The sequence below is a fragment of the Scomber japonicus genome, chromosome 7 (assembly GCF_027409825.1).
Source record: "Scomber japonicus isolate fScoJap1 chromosome 7, fScoJap1.pri, whole genome shotgun sequence".
NCBI classification, from domain to species: domain Eukaryota; kingdom Metazoa; phylum Chordata; class Actinopteri; order Scombriformes; family Scombridae; genus Scomber; species Scomber japonicus.
In genome coordinates this window covers 33,660,206-33,675,557 of record NC_070584.1, presented here as the reverse complement: position 1 = coordinate 33,675,557, position 15,352 = coordinate 33,660,206, and the positions used below count along the sequence as shown (strand labels likewise).

General features: G+C 40.2%; 1 pseudogene; it reads right to left on the bottom strand.

Moving 5' to 3' along the window:
- Positions 1–236: 236 nt before the first annotated feature.
- On the bottom strand, positions 237–12,312 carry LOC128362051 (NACHT, LRR and PYD domains-containing protein 12-like; annotated as a pseudogene).
- Positions 12,313–15,352: the final 3,040 nt, after the last annotated feature.

Genomic DNA, 15,352 nt, shown 5'->3' with positions numbered 1-15,352 from the left:
CATCACAACAAGCTTCTGGCTCATCTGATTAGCTGACTGTTCTCTGTCTTTCTGTCCAATCCTGAAGCCTGTCACCATTCTCCTCTCACAGCTTCACTGAGGAAAGCAGCACTGAGAAGGTTGGAGCTTCACCAGGAAATACTGGATCTTTGCTTTCATACTGACTGTGTTTAATACTAAACTGCTGAAACCAGCACAGACTGACTCCAACTCTCTACTGACCTCAGAGTCTCCAGTCTGCAGTCTGGACTCTGCTGAAGATCAGACAGCTGCTTCATGTCTGAAGACTTCAGGTTGTTGAGACTCAGATCCAGCTCTCTGAGATGGGAGGGGTTGTACTTCAGAGCTGAGGCCAGATAAACACAGCTGGTCTTTGACAAACTGCAGTACATCAATCTGAATAAAGAATAAATTATGTCAGTTTAAAAGACAAAGTTCATACTTTACAATAACTCCAAACAGCTGAACCCAACAAGATGCAGGTTAAAAACTGTCAAATACAAACAGTGAAAAATATAATTTAACATTCAGAGCCATAATCATGTGTGTGTAGCAATAATCAGTCCTCCTGTCAATACTGACTGTGAAGTGGTCTCTTCCTAGCACAGCCACACTGTAGGAAATTACTTCATAAATTCAGATGCAGCTAATATGAGGCTTTGACAGTCTGGTAGACTCACACTTGATGTGTCTGACTCAAAGTTTCAGAATATTTGGAACTGAATTCCCTCTTTGAGTTTGGATCCCTCCACTGCAGCTCAGCAAGGAAACACTGAAGAAACACAAACATACTTACTTGATATGTGGAACTCAGACTGCTGAAGCCTCATATTAGTTTAAACTCTGGAAGTAATTTTTACTCACAACAAGACTGTGGATTTTAAATTCCTGAAAACATTTAAATTCTACAGATTTGTGTTCAGCAAATCCTGAAAATTATGAACCTAACAATTGAAACTTCAATGCACAATTTGAATTTAATATATAGAAAAAACTAGTAAAGCTAATAGGGATGGGCATGATTAATCGATGATCGATAAATGATCATTAAAAATGTTGTCGATCACATGACATTTTTATCGATCAAACACTGGTTTCAAATAGAAGTTGTGTTGCGTAGTGTGAGTCTTGAAGCAATGCATCTTACCAACGGGAGAAGATATTTGACAGAGAAAATGGCTCAGCTATCTACCAGCTGCCGTAGATATCAAACGTAAACATGAAGAGGTCAAGGCGAGGTTTGGCGTGGGACCTTTTCAAACTAAAAATGACGGAGTTCATTGTAAATCTGCACCTTGGCCAGGCTACCCAGGATAGCACCACAATGCCTCTGCATCCTGGCTACTTCGGTCCCGTCAGAGTGTTGCAGCTGCTGGACTGACTGTCACCAGGCTGTGCTCACTGATCCCTGAACATGCTAACATGCTAATCAACAAGAATCAGTAGGCTGGAGTTACTTTACTTTGTTAGCAGTGGACAGTCACCACTGTAGCCTTTAGGTGAGTCACTCTTGTCGTTTTATGAGGCTCTAGTTAAATAAGCAGAATTGTGAAGTAACACTATCTCTGTCACTCACTCTGCCTCTTTCTCTCTCGGCTCTTCCTTTAACATTATATTTTGGCAAAAACTAACAGTCCAGAATAATATTCTGTTTTTTGATTAAGTTGTTATTAGATTTGATTGTTTTTTTGGAAATGATTCTAAAAGAGGCTCAATTGTGTTTAAGAGTGCTCTATTGATTGATATGTGGAAAGATTTGTCTCGGAGCTTCGGGCTCAGGTGCTTTTACAAGCGTCCAGTATCATGGAATTTTTAAGATAAAAGATAGAGATTAATCGTTAATTGATCGTTAATTTTCCCGATGATCGATCAAGAAAATTTATTCAAATGCCCATCCCTAAAAGCTACAGTCAGTGAACTCACATCAGAGTCTCCAGTCTACAGTTTGGACTCTCCAGTCCAGCAGACAGACGCTTCACTGATGAATCAGACAGTTTGTTGTTACTCAGGTCCAGATGTGTCAGATGAGGGTTGGACTTCAGAGCTGAGGCCAAAACTTCACAGTGAGTCTCTGAGAGTCCACAGTCATAAAGTCTGTAATGACACATATATTATAACATATGTTATCATGAAAGAGGACACTTTATATTTACTTCATACATTCAATGATGAAACAGTTTGACTTTCATTATTTTGATTAACATTTGATCTTCACATCAGTGGTTCAGATTTGTTTCTGAGGCATTTTATTCCTTTAATGGACAGTTGAGAGATAAACAGGAAACTAGAGGAGAGAGAGACAGAGAATGACATGCAACAAAGGTCCAGCACCAGAATCAAAGCACAGACCAGTAAGCTACCAGAACACTCCCAGTTCAGCTGATACTGTCTCACTGTGCTTGAATGAAACAATCATTCTCATCACTCTCTCTCAGACCTGCAGACTTTTAATCTTTGTTTTGCTTTAATCTTGCAGATAAAGGAGAGAAAATGGAGTTACATTGAGGCTTCCATAATGTGCACAGTGTGTCTGTGTGATCTGATCCCATGTCTGTCTCCACAAAGTTAACATGAGGTGCTGCTGTCAGGTTCACATCCATAAGCAGCTAAATGTGTGTGTGTGTGTGTGTGTGTGTGTTAGATTAGGTTAGGTTAGGTTAGGTTACTTTATTAGTCTCCCTAGGGAGAAATTTATGTTGGAGACAGGGACAGTGTTGCATAAATAACATACAATAAAAAACAAAACAACATGCAATACAGACATACGGTAAAAAGATAGTGGTGGAACAAACGCAACCTGACATTGGATGATCCTACTCATGTACCGCCATACACCCCCCCCCCCATCAAAGCATTCACACAGGCATTCGCATCGCATCACCTCCCGTCACCCTCTCCACATCACCATGGCAACCTACCAAAACATTCATTCCATCATAAAAAAAAAAGTGTGTGTGTAATAAGTTCATGTGAAGCTAATATGAGGCTTTGACTTGATGTGTGTGACTCAAAGTTTCAGAATATTTAGAACTAAATTCCCTCTTTGAATTTGGATCCCTCCACTGCAGCTCAGCAAGGAAACACTGAAGGAACACAAACATACTTACTTGATATGTGGAACTCAGACTGCTGAAGCCTCATATTAGTTTAAACTCTGGAAGCCATTTTTACACACAACAAGACTGTGGATTTTAAATTCCTGAAAACATTTAAATTCTACAGATTTGTGTTCAGCTAATCCTGAAAATCCTGAACCTAACAATTGAAACTAGCACAGCTACAGTCAGTGAACTGACCTCAGAGTCTTCAGTCTACAGTTTGGACTCTCCAGTCCAGCAGACAGATGCTTCACTGATGAATCAGACAGCCTGTTATGACCCAGGTCCAGATATATCAGATGAGGGTTGGACTTCAGAGCTGAGGCCAAAACTTCACAGTGAGTCTCTGAGAGTCCACAGAATAAAAGTCTGTAATGACACATATATTACAACATATGTCATCATGAAAGAGGACACTTTATATTCACTTCATGCATTTGATGATTAAACAGTTCGACATTCACTATTTGGATGCAAATTTGATCTTCACATCAGTGGTTCATATCATCTTTTTTATATTTTTAAATGTTTACTGAGGCATTTTATTCCATTAATGGACAGTTGAGAGATAATCAGGAAACAAGAGGAGAGAGAGACAGAGAATGACATGCAACAAAGGTCCACCACCATTAGAATGTTCATCACTTGTCTCTTTTTGATCTGCAACAACTGTGTGCTCAGGCAAGTTTGTGGATGTTGCCTGTCTCTCTCCTGTGTCCCAGTCTTTCAACCTTGAGTCTTGCTTCAGGTAAGTGTCCTGTTCCTTATCAGATGGAAAGGTTGTTTCATCTGTTTTCCGAAGATACTTTCTGTTTCTCCTGTACAGTCTCCTAAGTTTATGCTTTTCCTGCTTTTCCTCCATCTGCCTGCTTACCTGGACAGTTCCTTCAGGTGTGAGCAATGAGGTTGAGGTAGGCAGTTTACCTTTCAGTCACCGTCCCATTAGTAACTGTGCTGGTGATAAGCCTACTCCTTCCACTGTGGTGTTGCGATACTCCAGAAGTGAAATGAAGGGGTCGCCATTATTACACTCTGATTTTTTAAAAGAGATTTTTGATGGTCTGAACTGTTATTTCTGCCTGACCATTTGAATGTGCATGACCAGGACTAGACGTGTGGTGCCTAAATTCCCAGCCTTCTGCAAAGTCCTTGATCTCAGCACTAGCACACTGAGGGCCATTATCCAAGAATGACAACATCGGAAATGCCATGCCTCATATATATTTCAGGGCGACAATACCACTGCTATTAGTAGTGTCTTTCAGCTTGATGATCTCTAGGAACTTGGTGAAGTAATCCACACATAGCAGAAACTCAGATCCTCTGTAATGAAAGAGATCCATCCCAACTTTCTCCCACGGCCTGTCTGGTACTGGATGTGAGAGTAGAGGCTCTCTCGGGTTGCTGTTTTTGTTCTCATTACAGATGGCACACTTAGATACCATCTCCTCAACGTGTGATGACATGTTTGGCAAATACAGAATATCTCTTGCTCTTTCTTTACACTTAACAATCCCTAGGTGTGACTCATGGATTTTGTTAAGCATTTCCTGTCTAAGCTGAAGTGGCACAATGAGCTTAGCTGCATTAAACAGCAGTCCACATGTTAGGTTGATGGAGTTAAATTGAGGCTTCCATAATGTGCACAGTGTGTCTGTGTGATCTGATCCCATGTCTGTCTCCACTAAGTTAACATGAGGACATCTTGATTAGAAAAACACTTTTACTGTCCACTATTTTTAATGTGACTGCAGGATATTTAGACTCAGTTTAGCTCAGTGAACAGTTCCAGTTGAGAAAGATCATCTCTCTTTGCTACCTGCTGCTGTCAGGTTCACATCCATAAGCAGCTACATTTACTGACTGTTCACAAATACTAATGAAACTAATGACCCGACAATATTACACCTGTACATCATTAAATATGAATGTTATTAAGTGTGTGTGTGTGTGTGTATGTGTATGTATGTATGTGTAGCAAAAAAAACTAGCAGCGCTACAGTCAGTGAACTGACCTCAGAGTCTTCAGTCTACAGTTTGGACTCTCCAGTCCAGCAGACAGACGCTTCACTGATGAATCAGACAGCTTGTTTCCACTCAGGTCCAGACGTGTCAGATGAGGGTTGGACTTCAGGGCTGAGGCCAAAACTTCACAGTGAGTCTCTGAGAGTCCACAGTTAGAAAGTCTGTAATGACACATATATTACAACATATGTTATCATGAAAGAGGACACTTTATATTTACTTCATGCATTTGATGATGAAACAGTTTCAACTTCAACTTAATTTTATTTTTGTCCCCAAGAGGCAATTAGCTTTGCAACAAAACAGGAATGAAAATAGACACATAAAAACAACAAACGCCCAAGTACAATAATAATACAGTGGTCAACCACACAGGCAACTGTAAATCAATGGCAGTTTGACATTAACTATTTTGGTTCAGATCATCCTTTTTTTATATTTTTAAATATGTGTTTGCTGAGGCATTTTATTCCTTTAATGGACAGTTGAGAGATAAACAGGAAACTAGAGGAGAGAGAGACAGAGAATGACATGCAACAAAGGTCCACCACCAGAATCAAAGCACAGACCAGTAAGCTACCAGAACACTCCCAGTTCAGTTGATGCTGTCTCACTGTGCTTGAATGAAACAATCATTCTCATCACTCTCTCTCATACCTGCAGACTTTTAATCTTTGTTTTGCTTTAATCTTGCAGATGAAGGAGAGAACATGGAGTTACATTGAGGCTTCCATAATGTGCACAGTGTGTCTGTGTGATCTGATCCCATGTCTGTCTCCACAAAGTTAACATGAGGACATCTTGATTAGAAAAACACTTTTACTGTCCACTATTTTTAATGTGACTGCACGATATTTAGACTCAGTTCAACTCAGTGAACAGTTCCAGTTGAGAAAGATCATCTCTCTTTGCTACCTGCTGCTGTCAGGTTCACATCCATAAGCAGCTACATTTACTGACTGTTCACAAACACTAATGAAACTAATGACAAGACAATATTACACCTGTACATCATTCAATATGAATGTTATTAAGTGTGTGTGTGTGTGTGTGTGTATGTGTATGTATGTATGTGTAGCAAAAAAAACTAGCAGCGCTACAGTCAGTGAACTGACCTCAGAGTCTTCAGTCTACAGTTTGGACTCTCCAGTCCAGCAGACAGACACTTCACTGATGAATCAGACAGCTTGTTTCCACTCAGGTCCAGACGTGTCAGATGAGGGTTGGACTTCAGAGCTGAGGCCAAAACTTCACAGTGAGTCTCTGAGAGTCCACAGTTAGAAAGTCTGTAATGACACATATATTACAACATATGTTATCATGAAAGAGGACACTTTATATTTACTTCATGCATTTGATGATGAAACAGTTTCAACTTCAACTTAATTTTATTTTTGTCCCCAAGAGGCAATTAGCTTTGCAACAAAACAGGAATGAAAATAGACACATAAAAACAACAAACGCCCAAGTACAATAATAATACAGTGGTCAACCACACAGGCAACTGTAAATCAATGGCAGTTTGACATTAACTATTTTGGTTCAGATCATCCTTTTTTTATATTTTTAAATATGTGTTTGCTGAGGCATTTTATTCCTTTAATGGACAGTTGAGAGATAAACAGGAAACTAGAGGAGAGAGAGACAGAGAATGACATGCAACAAAGGTCCACCACCAGAATCAAAGCACAGACCAGTAAGCTACCAGAACAGTCCCAGTTCAGCTGATGCTGTCTCACTGTGCTTGAATGAAACAATCATTCTCATCACTCTCTCTCATACCTGCAGACTTTTAATCTTTGTTTTGCTTTAATCTTGCAGATGAAGGAGAGAACATGGAGTTACATTGAGGCTTCCATAATGTGCACAGTGTGTCTGTGTGATCTGATCCCATGTCTGACTCCACAAAGTTAACATGAGGACATCTTGATTAGAAAAACACTTTTACTGTCCACTATTTTTAATGTGACTGCACGATATTTAGACTCAGTTCAACTCAGTGAACAGTTCCAGTTGAGAAAGATCATCTCTCTTTGCTACCTGCTCACATCCATAAGCAGCTATTTGTGTGTGTGTGTGTGTGTGTGTGTGTGTGTGTGTGTGTGTGTGTGTGTGTGTGTGTGTGTGTGTGTGTGTAATAAGTTCATATGACTTAACCTATAAGAACAGCATTTACACTCACAACATTGAAGCAGCTCAAGAACACCTGGCTTTGACTAAATACAACTGACATGTTTTTTCAGCTATGAACAAGTGGAGCACTACTTATGCATTCATAAGAATTTTAAATGATTTATATGTGAAGAACAGAACTACTAATCTGATTTATGAAGTTAATCACATCTGGACTTACACAGCCTCCCTGCAGTTCCTCACAGCTGGGATCAGTCTCCGTCGTCCCTCCTCTGATGTTTTGTACTTCTTCAGGTTCAACTCATCCAGAGGCTCCTCTGACATCTGCAGCATGTAGGCCAGAGCTGAGCACTGGATCTCAGAGAGTTCCTTATCTGATCTGTTCTCTGACTTCAGGAACTCTTGGATCTCCTGATGTACTGAGCTGTCGTTCATCTCCATCAGACAGTGGAAGACGTTGATGCTTCTGTCAGGAGAGATATCCTCCCTGTTCATCTCCTTCAGGTTGCTGATGACTCTCTGGATGGTTTCTGGACTGTTCTCTGTCTGACCCAGCAGGCCTCCTAAGAGACTCTGGTTGGACTCCAGAGAGAGGCCATGAAGGAAGCGGACAAACAGGTCCAGGTGGCCATTTTCACTTCTGAGAGATTTCTCCATGGTTCTGTTCAGGAAGTCATCCAGAGATGTGAAATCATGATGACTGTCAGGTGGGTTGTTTCTGAGGGCGGAGTCACGGCTGTCGTTGTTTCTGAAATGAGCTGAAATTTTCTTGAGGAAAGATTTTGGTTTTGATTCTCCCAGGAAATCCTTCAGTACCTCTGTGTTCCTGCTGGTGTAACAGTGGTACATGTAGACTGCAGCTAGAAACTCTTGAACGCTCAGATGAACAAAGCTGTAGACAGTTTTCTGGAAGATCACACTCTCCCTTTTGAAGATCTGTGTACAAAATCCTGATAACACAGAGGCCTCTGTGACATCAAGACCACACTGCTCCAGGTCTTCTTGGTAGAACATGATGTTTCCTTTCTCCAGTTGTTCAAACGCCAGCCTCCCCAGCTTCAGAAGAAGTTTCCTGTCAGCCTCCATCAGCTCATGTGGACTCGTCTCATGTCCCTCATCATACTTGTTCTTCTTTCTCTTTGTCTGAACAAGCAGGAAGTGTGAGTACAGGTCAGTCAGGGTCTTGGGCAGCTCTCCTCTCTGGTCTGTAGTCAACATGTGGTCCAGAACTGTAGCAGTGATCCAGCAGAAGACTGGAATGTGACACATTATGTGGAGGCTCCTGGAGGTCTTGATGTGTGAGATGATTGTGCTGGACTGCTCTTCATCACTGAATCTCTTCTTGAAGTACTCCTCCTTCTGGGTGTCAGTGAAGCCTCGTACTTCTGTTACCCTGTCCACGCATGAAGGAGGGATCTGATTGGCTGCTGCGGGTCGGGAAGTTATCCAGATGAGAGCCGATGGAAGCAGCTTCCCCATGATGAGGTTTGTCAGCAGCATGCTGACTGATGACTTCTGTGTGACATCAGACACAACCTCACTGTTGTTGAAATCCAATGAAAGTCTGCTTTCATCCAGGCCGTCAAAGATGAACAAAACTTTACAGACAGCGAGCTTCTCTGCTGTGAGCTTCTGTAATGTTGGATAGAAGACATGAATCAGCATGAGCAGACAGTACTTCTTATCTTTGATCAAGTTCAGCGCCCTGAACGAAAGCAGAATCAGCAGACTGATATCTTGGTTTTCAGCACGCTGTGCCCAGTCCAGAGTGAACTTCAGCACTGAGAAGGTTTTTCCAACACCAGCGACGCCGTTCATCAGAACCACTCTGATGTCTTTGTGTTGGTCAGGTAAGACTTTAAAGATGTCCTGACACTTGATTGGAGTGTCATGGAGGGTCTTCATCTTGGAAGCTGTTTCAAGCTGCCTCACCTCATGTTGGGTATTAACCTCTTCACTCAGTCCCTCTATGATGTGGACCTCAGTGTAACTGCTGTTGAGGAGGATTTTACTTCCTGTTTCATCAGTTCCTTGAGTCACACATTCACATGTGCTGCTCAGACTGATCTGATGTTCATATAAAACCTCCTGCAGACCACTTTCTGCTGAAAGAGAAGAAAAGAAATCAGTGTGACTGTTAATGTTCAGTAGGATAGAGGAGGTGGATTCCTGTCCTGTTTCAGAGATGATGACATCAGCAGACAGATCTTCAGTCTTACTTTGTATAGTGCTGGTCTGACTGTCCGTCTGCAGTCCAGGTCTGGTTCTGGATCCTTCTGCACACTGGGGACAGGAGGAGTCTCCTGATGAAGCAGACTGGTCCCAGTATGAGGTGATGCACTCTCTGCAGAACCAGTGTCCACAGCTGGTAGAGACTAGATCCTTCAGGACATCCTGACACAAAGAACAGCAGGACAGCTGCTCCTCCACAGAAACAGCCGTCCTCTTCCTCTCTCTGTGGACATGAACACATTCTTTATGACACATGACATTAGTGGAGGCCAACCAACAGCTCTTTCCCCACATAAACAGTCCATGTTTTGTTCTTCAGGCTCTGAGATTCAACACATTAAATTTTAAATATAATAATAGACAGTGTTTCCCACACGTTACGTCCGCCACAAATAGATTTTTCGGCTTTTGGCTTGCTCGACCTCGCTCATAAAAGCATTATAATGGGACTCTGTCTGTGAATGTAGCTTGTCATTGCAATTCCGGTGCAGTAGGTGGCGGTACTATGCAGTAACTCCAGCAATAAAACCAAAGAAGACGCACTTAATGCACCTGGTCGGCCAGAAGAAGAAGAAGACGACGACGACGACGAAGAAGAAGATGATGAATCCTTAGGTGAAAACAGACCTGACAAATCAGCTGCAAGGAGAACACCTGGCTGCCTGCCTGAGAATCTCAATCAACAGACCTGACCCCAAGGACTTTCCTTACGATAAGGCCTTACAGTATTTTTTTTGGAAGCCCCGAAAAATGTATTGCCCTAACAAAGGGTGCAAAGTCTGCAGGCAGTAAGGAAACACATGATTAAATGTAGGGAGTAAAAATGATGGCAAATCAACTACACCCGTCATTAAAGCGTCTCATTGAATCATCTTCAGGTCAGTTTACAGTAGAAACAGTCTCTTACTTTGTGTCTGAGGGTCCAGGTTCATTACTGAAGACTGGAGGATGATGATTAGACTGGTCACTCTTCATAGACAGACAGCTGGATATTAGAGACTCTGCTCCATCCTCCTCTTTTTCTTCTTCTTCTTCTTCTTCCTCCTCCTCTTCCTTCATCTTCTTGAGTCTGAGAGGTAAATGAGTAACACTGGAGACACACACACACACACACAGTATAATAAACCCAGTCTTCTTATTAGTTTACAAGACTTTAACTATAACCATGTGTGTTTTCTATTCTTCACAAAAATAAACTTTGACTCTGGTTTAAATCCATCAAACAGACTTCAGATAAACATCTGTGTGCTTCTTAACTGTGACTTCTCTCTATTTAGAGCTCAGCAGTGAGTAACATTACATCGCTGTGAGGACGCAGAAACCTGGAAATGAACAACAGGAAAACACTTTTGAAGACCTCAAACACTGATTTTATATTCTTCTGACCAACTAAACAATTAGTCTGAAAAATAATCCACAGATTGATCAATAATGACAGTAATCATATTAACACTCACCTGCCTCAGACTAGAAAGAATCTTAACCCTTACACGCTATTCAGGGTCACTTTAGACCCAACTTTACATTGTAAAATCATCATTTGTAAAACCCTCATATATACATTTCTTTAAGCTGGACTTTTCCTTTTGTAACCCACAGTTTACAAAATGAAGTAAAGTGCATTTTTCTTTTCTTTATTGTGAGGCTGACATTTTATGTGTATGCAAATGTAAAAATTAGACCTGTAGTTATTAAAGAAAATCAGAAATCACCATTAAACATGTTGTATTCTTCATATTTTATAAAACACTGACCAATCAATCTTTTATCTAACATGATTCAGCAGTCACACTTCATGTGATGGTTGTAACAGAGTTAAAGAAGTATCCTCATATATCCAGCAAGCTAAAGCTAAAGCTAGCTAAGTGACAGTATAATGAGAGCATAATATAAGGGGCTACTGATGATGCAAATGTGACAAGATGGCTTTACAATCAGAAGTATATGGGGAGATGTTTATTCACAGAGCATCCCACAGGTTATATCATCCATCGTTCATCATTTCCACAACATCAAAACTCAGCTGCTTCACACACAGCAAGTGTCACACTACAGCATGATAGCTAAGTTTGATTGTTTTTTGGCCTTAGACCAGATTAAGTGGCTCTGCTCTTGGCCCCTCCCATCTGTATCACACAGAGGCATGTCAATCAAAAGTTAATAAAAGTTGGGGTTATATAGTTTTGAATTAATTTGGTCTAATTTCAGCAACTGCTACTAGTATTTATTTTTACAGCAGCTAAATTAATACATTAAAAAAATCCCCATTGGAGGGGCTACTCAGCCAAAGAGGGCAAATGGGCTGTTGCCTGGGCAACAATAGCCTGTTAAAAACTGCAAACCAAGTCAGAAATCTTGGTGTACTCATGGACTCAGACCTAAATCCCAACAGTCATATCAAGTTAATTATAAAGTCATGATTATAAAATCATGTCTGAGTGGACTTTCACCTTTACTGCTTTACTACTGTTCCTCCCTTCTTCTTTATACTAGAGGTTGTGTGTGTGTGTGTGTGTGTGTGTGTGTGTGTGTGTGTGTGTGTGTGTGTGTGTGTGTGTAGTTTTGACTGGGAAATCAAACAGCAATAGCAGCCCTGTCTCTGTCTTTGGTTCACATGAACATGAAGATCTGTTGTAGATTACAGCTGAATGGAAGCTACTTCATTATTTCTTTCCTTCATATCTACACTACAACCTTAATGAAACGGTCTCACTGAATCATCTTCAGGTCAGTTTACAGTAGAAACAGTCTCTTACTTTTTGTCTGAGGGTCCAGGTTCATTACTGAAGAGAGGAGGATCATGATTAGACCGGTCACTCTTCATAGACAGACGGCTGAATATTACAGACTCTGCTCCGTCCTCCTCTTCCTCCTCTTCCTCCATCTTCGGGAGACTGTGAGGTAAACCTGTAACACTGGAGACACACACACACAGCATAATAAATCCAGTCCTGCATCTCAATTAAGCAGCTTCTCATTAGTTTATAGGCCAGCTGACAATCTTTCCTCTGTCTGGGACAATTTATTCTCAGAAGAACCCCCAACCAAACAATCTTTCAAATGTATGCATAAAACAGATACTGGTTATGTAGGATCACTAAAATTAACATCAGTCTCTGATACTTGCTGCTCTGACCATGTCTCCCTCCCTTGCTCTCCAGGCAGGGTGCCCCTCCCCCTCTCATCTATAGGCTTACTCTCTCCTCCTCTTTTTCTGTCCTGTCTCTCACTATCTCCCGTGTGACAGGCCTCAGCCGCCTCACCTGCTCTGATCTTATCTGCTGGCCGCAGCTGGATCTCTCCTCTCTGACGCATTTCATTTTTAGGTTTTATCTTTGTCTTAAAACTACGTCCATTATGTGTTGTAACAGGTCAAACCACTTTAACTACAACGATGTGTGTTTTCACAAAAATAAACTTTGACTCTGGTTTAAATCCAACAAACAGACTTCAGAAAAACATCTGTGTGCTTCTTAACTGTGACTTCTCTCTATTTAAAGCGCAGCAGTGAGTAACATTACACAGACGCAGAAACCAGGAAATGAAAAACAGGAAATAACTTTTGAAGATGTCAAACACAGTTTTCATATTTTTCTGACTCAGTTTAATCAACTAAATAATTATTAAGAAAAATAATCAGCAGATTGATCAATAATGACAGTAATCATTATTTGCAGCCCTGATATTAACACTCACCTGCCTCAGAGTGGTTGTTTTCCTCCTTCTGCTCTGCAGACTGTAAAGTGGAGCGTGACTGAATACTTTCACTTCAGGTGCTCCTACCTGTTCCTACCTGTTTGCTCCTCCCTCCTCTAACTGCACTTTGAAACTTCTTTGTATTGAAATACTGCCACCTAATGTACAGCATGTAGTATGTAGACCGGGGTCCATATGACATTATTCTGAGAATAAATTAATGAATGAATAAATAAATAATATTAATCAGTCCAGTATTTATTAGGAAATATATTACTCCTCTCTGTGTTTGTAGTACTTAAGAATTTAAAAGCTATTTGATTTTCTAGAAACAATTCAATTCATTTGATAAAGATAAACATTGTATTTTGCATTTTCATAGCATATAATTTCATTTGGATCTTGGTTATGCTGATAAAGTTATTAGTTCAGATACTATAATAATAATAATCCGATATCAAGACATATATCATGAATCAATGTATCATGAGTCTTGGCTGCTGCCCCATAAATAAAACTTTCATTGTCAATTGTTGATCTTATTCATGTCCTTTAAGTACCTCCATATCTGCTCCCCAATTATCCAGATATAACTCATTAAATTAATTACATTTAGTTTAAAGTTTCACAATGTGTCTTACATTTATATCTTTCATCTAGCCATATTCTTATAGGTGTTAAATATCTTTACTCTCCCCCATCTGTTGGCCATATACTTGGAGACCCAGTTCAACTATATTTCTCTTCCTACTGAAGTAAATATAACAAGACTCACTAGTTGAAAGTTTCAATCCCCAGTTACATGACTATTGTTTGACCAATATGATAGCCTCCTTAATGTTTCTCAACACAATTTCCTCATGTGTCCCTCTAGTCCATATAGCCCCTTCATTCACATACAGCATAAATAGATTCATCCACAATATTTATATATTTTAAATTATCTGATCACCCAATGACAACAGATAATAATACTACTAAATGCACAAACACAATAATGATTCTTACCATCAGAGGTTCTTCTTTCTTGCCTTTTCCTTTGCAAAGTCAGAGTTTTATTTTTTATTGCAGCTGCTTCTTTCTCTTGCTCTTTTCTTACTTTTGGCTTCCCCATTGGACTTTTGGTTACAGCTGGTACAGTCCATTTTCCGCTAAGTAATGATTTTTCCTGACACTAGATGAAACTAACCACCACATCAACCGTGTTGTGGCCTGCTGACCAATCGTCACAATCTCGAAACTAGATTTTTCTCGCATGAAACAATAATTATCTAGCTTAAGAGAGTGTGTCTATCTGTGGACAAAAATATATGTATATTTATTGTCTCCTATCACGGAGGGCTCCTGGGCACTGATGCACTTAATGGTCATACGGAGCTAGCTTTGTGTGTCTAAAAGGACAGATTCACATTTTTCAAGTGCATCTTAAATGTTGCTTTCTGCAGGGAATAGACTCCAGTGATCATTTCCTCCCTCAGGTGTTAATGCAGCACCAGGCTCTGTGTCAGGTGGAGGGGGGAGCATGTCTGCAGATTCAGACCCCTTCATTAATTTGCTATTTTGAGACTGTTTTGTCATTATAACCCCATGCAATAGAACATTTAAAAGCCTGTCATTTCATTGGAGGTTAATTATTTATTTAGTCCAAAAACATTTCAAAAAAGTTTAAAAGTGTTCCAAGCTTCACAAACAATTAGATCTTGGTGTTTTATTTGGACTTTGCCCTGTCGAAAATCCATAAGGGCTCTGAACGGTCCAGACTGTGTGCAGTTGCAGCTTTACAGTCAACCAGTAGGTGGCACTGTCAATAACCACAAGGGCTCTGACTGTGCAGGTATCCGGGACTGCAGCGACATACTATTGGGTGGAGGGTCTGAAAAAAAGAAAGAAAAAAAGAGCAGCGACAGCAACAGACCCAAACAACTTGTAAAACATGTAGGATACAATTATTTACTTTTTGAATTTTGATTTATTTTTTAAAATTTCCTATGTATTATTTTTTTTAATGTTTTTTTTTCACATTTTTTATATAACAATATACATATTGTGTGTGTGCGTGCGTGTGTGTGTGTGTGTGTGTGTGTGTGTGTCTGTGTGTTACTTTTTTCTTTTTTTTCCTTTTGATTTTTTGTGTGTTTGTTTGTTTTAAATGTTTCAATAAATTTGGG